The sequence below is a fragment of the Bos indicus x Bos taurus genome, chromosome 6 (assembly GCF_003369695.1).
Source record: "Bos indicus x Bos taurus breed Angus x Brahman F1 hybrid chromosome 6, Bos_hybrid_MaternalHap_v2.0, whole genome shotgun sequence".
NCBI classification, from domain to species: Eukaryota; Metazoa; Chordata; class Mammalia; order Artiodactyla; family Bovidae; genus Bos; species Bos indicus x Bos taurus.
The window spans coordinates 157,854-171,405 of record NC_040081.1 but is presented as its reverse complement, the minus strand read 5'-3'; the positions used below and the strand labels follow the sequence as shown (position 1 = coordinate 171,405).

General features: G+C 38.6%; 1 long non-coding RNA gene and 1 pseudogene across 1 annotated transcript; one reads left to right on the top strand and one right to left on the bottom strand.

Moving 5' to 3' along the window:
- Window positions 1-2,494: 2,494 nt before the first annotated feature.
- On the bottom strand, window positions 2,495-3,456 carry LOC113894767 (annotated as a pseudogene).
- A 2,158-nt stretch (window positions 3,457-5,614) lies between these two features.
- LOC113893965 lies at window positions 5,615-13,152 on the top strand. The gene is made up of 2 exons (XR_003511418.1): window positions 5,615-5,920; window positions 10,798-13,152. It is a non-coding gene; the product is annotated as an uncharacterized LOC113893965 (long non-coding RNA).
- Window positions 13,153-13,552: the final 400 nt, after the last annotated feature.

The following is a 13,552-nucleotide window of genomic DNA, read 5'->3' as shown; positions in this document are numbered from 1 at the left end:
ATTCTTTGGATTCGTACATTCTTGGGGAGATGTAGGTTTAGATATATACATAGTATTACAGCCAAAGTATTTTAAAATTAACCACAGTAATTTCAATAGTTAATATGAAGATTACTTAAAGTTTCTTACAGCTAATAACAATTTTATTAAATTTGAGTTGAGAAAAGTCATCCATTCAGAATGGAATGAGTTTTGTATTTAACCAAATTATTTTTCTAGAACTGTAAATTGCAAGAATGATATATCTTCCCTTTTGCTTTAATATGTTGATTTGTGGTTATTAGTTCATGACTGTTAAACCACTTTTCAGTTTCTGGAATAAAACCCAGTGTGTTAATATTCTGTCTTGAATATTCATTATCTAACCTCATGAGAAAGATTGATCTATAAATTTATTTCTTATAATAGCTTTGTTTGAATTGATTGTTAAAAACTCAGTGAATATAATGCATTAATAAGTACCCTCTCAATCTATTCTCTAGAAAGATTTGTGCATGATTGACAATATTTCTTAAATGTTTCGAGAAATTCACCAACATAATAAACAGGGGCATAGGATTTCTTTGTTAGGAAGTTTTTGAAAACAAATTTCATTACTTTGGGCTTCCCCAGTGACTCAGTGGTAAAGAATCCACCTGCAATACAAAAGACGCAGGAGATGGGGGTTTGATCCTGGGTCAGGGATATCTCTTGGAGAAAAGCATGGCCACCCACTCCAGTATTCTTGCCAGGAATATCCCATGGACAGAGAAGCCTGGCAGGCTAAAGTCCATGGGGTCACAAAGAGTCAGACATAACCAAGCACACACAGACATTCAATACTTTAATAGATAAGACTTTACCTAGATTTTCTATTTTTGTTGTATAAGATTGAATGCTATGTTTTTTCAAGGAAGGTGTTTATTTCACTAAGATTTGTAATCTCTTAATAATGATTCTTCACAATATATTCTTATCTCCATGCCTGTAGAATTTTACCTATGCCCATTTTTTCCCCTAATCAGTAAAGAAAGAGATAAATTTTGGATTACTTTTAATACAGTATGTCAGACTCAATATATAACATGCCTTTGTTGTCTCTCTCTTTTCCCTCAGAAACCGAATCAATCATAATAATGATAATGAGAAATAAATCAAATGGCAAAGTCACATCGGTAAAAACAATGATGGGATTTCCCTGGTGGTACAGGATTTAAGATTCTTTGCTTCCACTGCAGTGAGCATGGGCTTTATCCCTGGTTGGGAAGCTAAGATCTCACATGGTGTGTAGCATAGCCAAAAATAAAAATCAATAAATTAAAACAATGGTAAAATAAAAACCAGCTAATATGATCTTATCATCATGAAGGAGTATAGATGACTGAAGCAGAGAGGGCATGGCTACAGTCAAGCATGCTTTAACACGCAGAGCTAAAGAACAAGTGACATAAATTTTAGAGCCCCTAAGAGTCTCAGGGTTTAAAAGAATGAACAAAATAAATACTGAAGTCTGTATGAAAATGAAACAGTCAAGGATAAATAGGACCCACTTACAGGGAATAAAAGATGTCAGAAGTTGCTGTATTGGATAGTGAGACTTACTTCAAAGTTATCATAAAGAATATGTGGTAATGGCAGGTACTTCAAAGGAATATAAGAAAGACTTATTAAACCAAATGAGGCAGATTCATGATTAGGTCCAGTTATTCAAAAACATCTCTGTTAATCTATTATAATTTTTTCATACTTCATTATTGATAAAGAGCATTTCTTCTTCTTTGGATTATGAATGCAAACCTGAGACATGAATGAGTATATATGTCAGAAGAAGAGAAAATAGAGCAGTTCTTAACTTGGTCTTTATCACTGGGTAATCATTATATCGCCTTAGAAATACATTTAACTTTTTCTCAGTATTCAGTATCATCTTAAACACCTTTTATTAAACTATATTATACTGATATTCAAAAAGTTAGTGATGCATACAGAGACTAGCTATTAATTTCAGGATCTTCTTGCAATATTTTATAATGCAAACTCAAAAGTCCTCATTTTACCTGGAGTAAAATAAAGTTTTGAGAAAAGCTAAAAGTTGCATTTTATAGAACTGAATCAAAAGTTAGTTATGAGAACCTGAGTGCAAATTTAACCCTAACCCTAACCTTAACCCTGACACTAAACAGAGTCATCTTCTGTGTTTGCAGCAGTGTTACAAATCACAACATAAACTGTAGCATAAGGAGTGAGTCTCTAACAATACATATCTTTTCATCACTCTGATTTCCATAAGGTATTATTTCTATATTAACTCAGAAATAATTGTAGCTCATCCTGACCATCAAAAAAAATGTAAAATGCAATGTACAATTTATTTGAAACATAATCATATATTTATTTAAAATAAAGGTAAACTAGGATCAGAAATATATAAGAAAATTATTAGGCATAATATGAACATAAACATATTTATTTGAGTTATACACAGCTTGACTTTAATTCAAGTGGTTTTTCAGTCCTATTGGACTTCTGAATTATATTGAGAGAGAAAGCATTTCATGGTTATCAAACTCCTGACTGTCTCTTTCACACCTTTATCCCTAAGGCTATAGATAAGGGGGTTCAGCATAGGAATCATGACAGTAAAAAACACAGTGGCTACTCTGACGAGGAGCCATGAGCTTTTGGAGTTTGGTACACAATGAAGGAACAGAACAGTCCCTTGGAAAATGGTGATGGTGGTCAGGTGGGAGGCACAGGTGGAGAAGGCTTTTCAGAGTCTAGCAGCTGAAGGCATCTTGATGATTGTGACAACTGTGAAAATGTAGGAGGTGAAGATAATCAGGAGGCTACACACACCTCATTGAGTGTAGAAATGAAACACGTCAGTTGACTGAAATGGGTGTCAGAACAGGAAGCAGAGATGATGGCAGAATACTCACAGCCAAAGTGATGTATGACATAGAACAGCAGAAGGACAGCTCCAAAAGAGAACATGTGATTGTCAAGGAAAACATTCCACCCCACATGTAAGTCTCAGCAACCAGGAGGTTGCAGAGCTTAGAAGGCACAACAGCTGTGTAGAGCAGGGGTTACAAACAGCCACGAACCGGTCATAGGCCATCACTGCTAGCATGGACATCTCTGCAATCACAAATGCACAGCCAAAGAAAAACTGTGCCATGCATCCTTTGAAAGAGATAACTCTGTCTTCCAGTACCAAGATATCTAGGAGTTTGGGTGTAAATACACTGGAAGAACAAATATCCAAAAGGATAAATGGCTAAGAAAAAAGTACATGGGTGTGTGGAGTTTGAGACTTGTCCTTATGATCACTATTATGCCAAGGTTCCCCACCAGAGTGACTGTGTAAATGGTCAAGAACACCAGGAAAAGGGGTGCCAGGAGGTGTGGGTATTCTGAGAAGCCCAAGAGGATGAACATGATCACAGAGCTCTGATTTCCTTCACTCAGAACCATGGATCTTGATTGAAAAGATAAAAATAAAGAAGAATTAAAATTGAGCAATGAAACACGAGAAGGTGGAGTGAAAGAAGCTCAAGATTGCTCAACCTAAGCTAGTGAAGGCGGTGTGATCAGTGTACACCCAGGAATGTTCTGAAGTGTCAGGCTGAAGTCTTTGCTTGACAACTTGAGTAAATTTGAATATGGGAAATTAGATTTATCCTTTAGAACTTCAGTTTCTTTATCGGAAAATAAGAAAGAATAGTATTTATCAGTAGTAGTATTATATATAAATGATTCCTAAATTAGTACAATGCTTAGAGTACTAAATATCCCCAAGACAGAATATAATTATATGAGAACACAGGCTACATAGAAGGAAATAAAAAAAGAAAAAAAACTAGACAAATCATTGATTGGGTTATGGCAGTCATATGATAACAGCAGAATTGGCCTGGGAAAGATTAAACATTTTTAACACATAAAGAAAAATATAATAGCAAATTTCTCTGGGGTTAAACATATAACTGCACATGCACGATGGGCCTGGGACTAGTAAAAATAGAATTTAGCCTGTATATTGCTGTTTTCAGTTCATATAGGTTTCCTCTGCCAAAAATCTTCTGGATTCCATATTCCTCAGATCAGAGTGAAAGGATGATCCTAGGTTAAATCAACTCACCAAATGCCAGATATCCCTGGTGTATTTCTCTGATGGATTCCTTGTTAACACTAATATGCTGCATACACATTTTGTATCAAAATCAAAATTTTGTTTAAACATTTCCTGTCCTTTAATCAGAAAGTTGATGATTCTTACAAAATATAGTTAATAATAATAGCAAGAAATATAATCTGTTATTTTTGCAACAGTCAAGAAATTGCAGAAGGAGAATGAACATGTCCTTGAGTAATAGGCAGACTTAGAAATTATACTTCATGATGGTGTTTTAATTTGTTTTATATCTAATCACCTAACCCTAGGGACTCAAACCTTGAAGAATTCTTACAGAGTTTATTGTCATGAGCTATAGACAGAATAACTAAAGGAAAATTCCTCTTCTGTAATTTACAGTATGATTTCTTTTGTCATTGACCTGTTGCTGATGTTTTTAAAAATAATTCATCTCCATACGGAGGCTGTGTTTGTGCATGCTAAGTCGCTTCAGTCGTGTTGGACTCTTTGTGACCCCATGGACTGTAGCCCACCAAGTTCCTATGTCCATGGGATTCTCCAGGCAAGAATACTGGAGCAGGTTGCCATGCTCTCCTCCAGGGGATGTTCCTGACTCAGGAATTGAACCCCTGTCTCTTTATGTCTCCTGCATTGGCAGGAGGGTTCTTTACCACTAGTGCCACCTAGGAAGACCATACAGAGGCTATACTTCTTAAAATCATGAAAAATTACATTAGTATATTTTCCAATGAACCTAACCCAAATTATGGCTGATACAATGTGCTTTTTAGTCTTACATATCTCTACATATATTGATATGGAAACACACTTAACATTACACTGTACAAAACACACAACATTATACTATACATATTTTTGCATTTAGCCAGTTAGGCTTATTCATGCCCTGAGTATGAGTACCATCAGCTATGGGTTGGTAAGAGTGGATACTGATTAGGTGTCATGATCCTAGCTTGGACAGCAAGGAGATCCAACCAGTCCATCCTAAAGGAAATCAGTCCTGAATATTCATTGGAAGGACTGATGCTGAAGCTGAAGCTCCAATATTTTGGCTAACTGAGGCAAAGAACTGACTCATTGGAAAAGAGCCTGAAGTAGGGAAAGATTGACGGCAGGAGGAGAAGGGGCCTACAGAGGATGAGGTGGTTGAATGGCATCACTGACTCGGTGGACATGAGTTTGAGTAAGCTCTGGAAGTTGGTGATGGACAGAGAAGTCTGGCATTCTGCAGCCCATGGGGTCACAAAGAGGCAGACATGACTGAGCAACTGAACTGACTGACTGATTTATGATACTGCTGATCAGTTCAGTTCAGTCGCTCAGTCATGTCCGACTCTTTGTGACCCCATGAATTGCAGCATGCCAGGCCTCCTGTATAAAAGGAGAAAGTCCTTGGGAAAATGGCGAAGGGCCAGAAGTACGCGGCTTTGCACTACGGATAGAAAGACATCTCCTGCCTTCGGTTATGCTCGGCACCAAGAGTTAATAATAAATAGGGATGTTACTTATGAGAGCAGGTTGTGGGAGAAGCCCATGAGTCATTTACAGCGCGGTGTCCTTGAAATGTTTCTACTGATTATGCCTTTGAGCTCTTTGTTCCTGCTTCTATAAAAAAGCTTGACTGCAGAAATAAACTTGTCAGTCCTTGCAAGAGACTGTCCAAGTGTCCTTCTTTCAGGTTCATCACTTCCAAGTCCCAGAGAGAAAAACCCCAACAAGTGGCACCATGAACAGGGACTTGAGAGAAAGGCTGAACAAAGCGATGAGCCCCTGCAGAAAGAGGTAAGCAGGATGGGACAACATAGCAGTAAAATTCCTTTCATTTCTATAATGCATCATTTTTTGAAACAAAATGGTGTTAATGTTTCAAGAGATCAGTTGAATGACTGCTATCATATACTAGTGGAACATAATCCATGGTTCCTGGAGGAGGGGACTCTTGATCTTGATGTATGGAAAAGGGTTAAGAATAATGTTTTGCGAGCATATCAGCAGGGAGTTCGCATTCCGCCTCAATGGTGGGTTACCTGGTCACTCATATGGGCTGTCATAGAACAAATTGAAGGGCATAATGTTGATTTGGAGGTAGAGACTTTTCAGTCTTTGCATGAATACGAGCTTGATGAACAAGACATGCAAGGTGCTTTGAAATGCAAGAATGTCATGCTCAATCAAACACAAACCCTGGAAAAACAACTTGAGAATGTATCTATTAAGGATGTGCCAAAACCAAAACCGCTTAAGGTGGAAGTCATTTCACTCAGTGGACAGCCCAAATCTGAGGCTTTTCCTTCTGCTCCATCTGTAACTGCAGTTGCTAATCTTGCTCGTACTAACCACTTCACTCCTCCTCGGGAGATGCCTGCTTGTGCTTTCGCTTTCCCAATACAATTTGATCAACCCGTCCAGGGTCAAAATTCTTGGGATGGTATAGATTTTAGCATGTTGTCTAGCTTTAAGAAAGCATGTACTCTGTATGGACCTACTTCTCCTTACTGTATAGAATTTCTCAGAGGATGGGCTGACCATTGGATGCCATATGATTTTTTTTTCAAGTAGCAAAGATGGTTTTAAATCCTCAGCAATTACTGCAGTGGCAAATGTGGGTTGGTGATGAGGCCCGACAGCTGATGATTGACCAGCAATCTCTTGGTAACCCTGCCAATTTAACCTATGATATACTGACTGGAACAGGGACTATGGTGGATGTAATGGCGCAATTAGCTAACATTACCCTTGAGATGTTACATTTCATTAAAGAAACTGCCTGCAGGGCATGGGCAAAGGTTGCTAGCGCTAACTCTGATGGTTCATTTGTTAAGATTATTCAAGGACATGAGGAGGAATATTCTCAATTTATAGGAAAATTAAAGGATGCAATTGAAAAATCTATTAAGGATGTGACTTTACAAAACATTATTTTAAAACAACTTGCTTTTGAAAATGCTAGTGAGGAATGTCAATCTGTGCTCAGACCAGTTCAAGAGACTGGCTCTCTTATGGAGTATTTGAAAGCATGTAGGGACATCAGGTCTATGTCCCATAGAGCAAAATTGGCAGCATTGGAAACCTTTAATGTACAAAAGGCTGCTAATACCAAATGTTTTAACTGTGGGAAGCCCGGCCATATGAAAAAACAATGTCACCTGCCAACACAGGCCAGAAAAAATAATACTACTTCTAATAGGAAGAGACCCCCAGGAGTATGTCCAAGATATAAAAGGGGGTTTCATTGGCTGAATGAATGTCATTCTAAATTTGATACGGATGGAAACACTTTGAACCCCGTGCACAGCAAAAACAACAGGGAAACTGATAAAGGGGCCATCCTCTAGCCCCACTACAAAAGGAGGACCTAGCGTTATGACGCTACAAGCAGCTACATCTAAGAGTGCTTGCGTTGATATACCTAGTCCTTATGATATGGAACTAATAGAATTATACAACCCTCACAAAATTCCCACTGGATATTATGGCCCAATTCCACCCGGGACAGTGGTACTGATTTTGGGACGTAATAACTGCACAATGAGAGGTTTAGTGGTATTGACCGGTGTTGTGGATGAAGATTATGAAGGGGAAATACATGTTATGGTAAATGTTGTGAAAACGGGAAATGCATACTTACAAAAAGGGGAACATTTTGCACAATTATTACTTTTGCCATATGTTAAACCAATGCAGGCATCTGATAAAGTTCGGCAGGGAGGCTTTGGCAGTACCAACCTCACTGCTGCACTATCCACCTTATTAAAGGAACATCAGAAACCCATGCTTACTTTACGCATACGGGGAAAGAATTTCACAGGCATGTTAGATACTGGAGCTGACATTTCAATCATTAGAGCTGCAGAGTGGCCCCTCGATTGGGGTAAGGTTGTGGCTCCTTCTAGACTATTAGGAGTGGGTGAAGCTGATGCCACACAAACTTTTGTCAGTGCATCCTATTTACAAGTGTATGGCCCTGATCAAATTGTAGCTTATCTTAAACCCTATGTCACTGATATCCCTATCAATTTATGGGGATGGGATTTTCTTGAACAAATGAAAGCCACAATTTCTTTAAATGAACCTTTTTACTGGGGGCCATTGAGTTAACACTGCTGCCCCTCGATTGGGAATCTGATACCCCAGTATGGACACCTCAATGGCTCCTAATTAAAGAAAAATTGGCAACTCTTATGCAATTAATTAATGAACAATTACAAAAAGCTCATATAGAACCTTCATTTTCCCCGTGGAATTTCCCTGTTTCTGTAATAAAAAAGAAGTCAGGAAAATGGTGAATGTTGATAGATTTAAGAAATGTTAATAATACCATGTCACCTATGGGGCCCTTACAACCCAGATTGCCCTCCCCTTCTATGGTACCAAAAGGATGGTCTGTAGTTATTATTGACTTACAAGACTGCTTTTTTACTATACCTTTGCACCCTAAAGGTAGAAAACATTTTGCCTTTTCAGTTCCTTCTATAAATCACATGGCTCCTGTTAAAAGATTCCAATGGAAGGTGCTACCTCAGGGAATGATGAACTCCCCTACCATTTGCCAATATCTCATATCTGTTTTATTACAACCCATTAGAGACAAGTATCCTACTGCATTTATAATTCATTATATGGATGATATATTTCTCTCTATGGAATCTGAACTCTGTTTACAACAGTTATATAAGGAAGTTACTATTACTCTTCAAAATCATGGCCTGCTTATTGAGCCAGATAAAATTCAGTGGAAAGCACCCTTTAATTATTTAGGACATGTTATGGAAGAATCTAAAATCAAACCTCAAAAAATTCAAATTTCTGTGCAATCTCTATGCATGCTGAATGATTTTAAAAAATTGCTAGGAGATATTAATTGGGTGCAGCCATCTGTTGGCATCCCCACCTATGCCTTACAAAATCTATTTAAAATTTTAGAGGGATCCCCCGACCCTAATAGCCCTAGGCAGCTAACAAAAGAGGCCAAAGAAGAACTGGCCTTAGTGGAGAAACGCATTCAACAATCTTTTTCAACTCGGCTAGATTATGATCAACCAGTTTCTTTATATATATTCCCTACTGAACATTCACCCACGGCAATTATAGCTCAACATAGCCCAATAGAATGGGTATATTTACACACTAAACAGTCTAAAAAATTGTATCATATATTGAGAAAATAGGGCACTTAATTGTTTCAGGAAGAAGCCATGTACAAACTTTGACTGGATTTGATCCATATGCAATACACGTTCCCTTGACAAAAAAGGAATTGCAAATTGCCCTACAGTATAACCTGACCATGCAAATGGAATTAAGTGATTTTCAGAATGTTATCTCATTTCATCTGCCGAAAAGAAAATTGTGGGACTTTCTACAATGTACTAAATTCATTTTAACTAATATCATTGCATCCCAGCCTATTACCAGTGCACCCACCTATTTCATTGATGGCAACAAGAAAGGCATAGCAGGGATTGTCGGCCCTGATATCAAAGAGAAATTACCCACTACCTATTCTTCAGTACAAAGAGCTGAATTGTATGCTTTATATGCTCTTTTGTCGCTTCAACCATTATCTTTTGACATATATACTGATTCCAAATACCTTGCTTCCCTTTTTCCTGATTTTGTTACCACCTTTTTATACAACCTAGATGAGGAATTATATACTCTCTTTTCACAGACTCAAGCTTTAATTCATTCACGTATGGAACCTTTCTTTATTGCACATATACGTGCTCATTCAGGTTTACCTGGCCCTCTGGTCGCAGGAAATGATGCTGTTGATAGACTCATAGCTCCCATTTTTACATCTGCCAATGACGAACATGCTAATCTTCATACAAATGCTAAGAGATTACACTCTAAATACCATATTCCTCTCACTGAAACACGACATATTATTAAAACCTGTGATGTCTGCACTCCTCTGCACTTACGAACTACGATTTCAGGAGTTAATCCCCAGGGGCAACAACCTAATTCCCTTTAGCAATCTGATTTCACTCACTGCTCCTTAAGAAAATTTTCTTTGCTTTTTGTCTCACTTGATACATTTTCAGGCTTTATCTGGGCAGTACCTGTCTCTTCAGAATTCAACAAACACACCATTTCTGCACTCTTACTCACCTTCCCCGTTATGGGGATTCCTTCTGTCTTGAAAACAGACAATGGACCTGCATTCACCTCGCATTCATTTCGTTCATTTTTATCAGAATGGAACGTCACACACATTACAGGAATACCCTATAATCCTCAGGGGCAAGCCATTATCGAAAGAGCCCACCACACCCTAAAAACTCACTTACTAAAACAGAAAGGGGGAATATGGAAGAGGAGATACACTTCTTATCCTATGAACCCTCAATTACTATTATCTTTAACTCTTTATTCCCTGAATTTTTTAAATTTAACAAAAAATAATTCTGACACTTGTGCAGATAGACATTTTGCAGAAGACAAAAACAGCAAATTATGTAAAGTTTAAAAATAAAATAAAATTAAAAAAAAATAAAATCATAAAAAAAAAAAAAAGAACTCAGGTAAAGTAGCTCACAGAAAAAAAAAAAAAAAAAAAGAAATCAATACACCAATATAGTATAAGCAATTTAATCAGTGGCTGCCAGGAATCTTACGACTCCTAGGCAAGGGTTATGGTCTTGTCATTGCAGATGGAGAGGAAATCAGGGTTCCCCTTCGCCATGTCCACTACCGAGAATGACCCCAAAACCAGACTCCCTTGGGAAGGGTCTAAGTTGACACAAAGGGTCTCGTCAATGACCCTGGAGGAGCCAATGAAGAAACACCATCGTCTGAATCCTTACCCGACATGGGCTCAAGTGAAAAAACATGACTCGTCAGGCTGAGCAGACACTGAAGAGCACTGGAACTCCTATGACTCCAGATAAGCTGTTTCTGGCAATGTTAGCTGTTCTTTCCTGTTCCTCTGGGGTAAGTGCAGAGTATGTTTATTGGGCATACATACCCAACCCACCACTTCTCTCCATAGTGGATTGGGTAGATAAAGCCCCTATGATCTTTACTAATGACAGCATGCATTTTCCAAGTCTCTGGTCCACAAAGCGACCAATCCATGAAGAAGATGAGGGAAAGCCAATCAATATTTCCATGGGATTCAAAACCTTGCCTATCTATTTCAGATCTCATCCCCTTTGCATGACTATCTTCCCACAGTGATGGGCATACTCTGCCAACAATGGGACTGCTTCACATCTTGGAATGTTTGCCGTGGCATCTTTCTTACTTAATGGTTCCGAGCGATATTATCCAGGCCAGATAGCCAACTATTTGAACTCGCTTTTTCAACCAGAGGAACCAACATGTCATACTGTATCTTGGAGAAGAAAACAGGAGATACAACCATTACATTGGTCTGACTGTCGAGGCCAATTTGGGAAAGTTTCTATAATTCAGCAAAATCATACCAATCATACATTTATATTTGTTGACTGGGGACCTCACGGTTTGTTTGTAAACTGTTCTGAAGAGCAGGAGGAACATCATTTGCTCCTGGTTTAATAGATCAAGCCTTGGAGGCCTTCATAAATCCAAGACAAGTTTCTGGACTGATAAGGACATATTGCTGAATTGGTATAATGGGGGCTTATCACCCCCATGACCCAGGATTGTCGTCCCTATTGTGGGGCCAGAGCAATGGCACATTTGGAAAATTCCAGCAGCCTTAGAGCACTTCGCTAGTGTTTATAGGACTATGGGTGTGTTTCGTCCTTCTAATTACACCTTCCTATATAATAATACTGGCTATATTCAATCATGTGTTCACCTTCCATACTTGTTTATTGTAGGGCATTTTGATACTGACTTATCAGCCAAGATTGTCAATTGTACTGCATGTGCATTGTATAGCTGCCTTAATCACACCATTTCATATCACAATGCTGGCATTGCACTAGTTAAACAAAGATCTGAGTTATGGCTTCCCGTAAACTTAACTGAGCCTTGGAATGATTCTGTGTTTCTTTCTGTACTGTTGAAAACTGGGTTTAGGCAATTTAAGCACATCCTTAGGTGGATTATTGCAGGCATCCTAAGCCTTATCTCCACTGTGACTGTAGGAACTTTGTCTGATATGGCTTTACATAATTCTATACAAAGCATGATTTTATCACTGCTTGGCACAAAGACTCTCCTGATCTATGGATTCGACAAGCTCAAATAGATCAGCAATTACAAACACTAATTAATGAGTTACAAACTGTGGTTATCTACTTAGGAGATCAAATGCAGCAACTGACTTTCCGAACACATATACGCTGTCACTGGAATTTTACTTCTTGTTGTCTGACTAACATGCCCTATAATAGCACTGAATATCCGTGGAATAAGGTTAAGGTGCATTTGCAGGATCTCACAAGTAACTCAAGTTTAGACATCAAATTGTTGAAACAACAAGTTGCTAATTTTCAAGTTACAGTACCTAGGGAATTGTATAGTACTCAATTCTATGATAGTTTAACCAAAACCCTATCGTCTCTAGACCCTAGAGCTTGGCTTTCAGGAAGCAATATTTTCATATATGTATTAATCACCCTGCTTTTTTTGTCCTTGATTATAGGATACAGAAGGCTCTACTCAAGACTCTGTGCCTCCCACAATGGAGTCCAACTAGCTGCTGCCGTGCTTAATTTAAAAACAAAAGAAGGATATGTTGGGAAGTGTAGTGCAAAATAGCCATAAAAGGAGAAAGTCCTTGGGAAAATGGCGAAGGGCCAGAAGTATGTGGCTTTGCACTACAGATAGAAAGACATCTCCTGCCTTTGGTTATGCTCAGTGCCAAGAGTTAATAATAAATAGGGATGTTACTTGTGAGAGCAGGTTGTGGGAGAAGCCCATGAGTCATTTAGAGCGCACTGTCCTTGAAATGTTTCTACTGATTATGTGTTAGCTCCGTATGCGCTCTGCTGGCCGCATACTTTGAGCTCTTTGTTCCTGCTTCTATAAAAAAGCTTGACTGCAGAAATAAACTTGTCAGTCCTTGCAAGAGACTTTCCAAGTGTCCTTCTTTCAGGTTTGTCGCTTCCAAGTCCCGGGGAGAAAAACCCCAACACTGTTCATCACCAATTCCCAGACTTCACTCAAATTCATGTCCATTGAGTCGGTGATGCCATGCAGCCATCTCATCCTCTGTTGTCCCCTTATCCTCCTGCCCCCAATCCCTCCCAGCATCAGAGTCTTTTACAGTGAGTAAACTCTTCGCATGAGGTGGCCAAAGTACTGGAGTTTCAGCTTCAGCATCATTCCCTCCAAAGAAATCCCAGGGCTGATCTCCTTCAAATTGACTGGTTGGATCTCCTTGCAGTCCAAGGGACTCTCAAGAGTCTTCTCCAACACCACAGCTCAAAAGCATCAATTCTTCAGTGCTCAGCCTTCTTCACAGTCCAACTC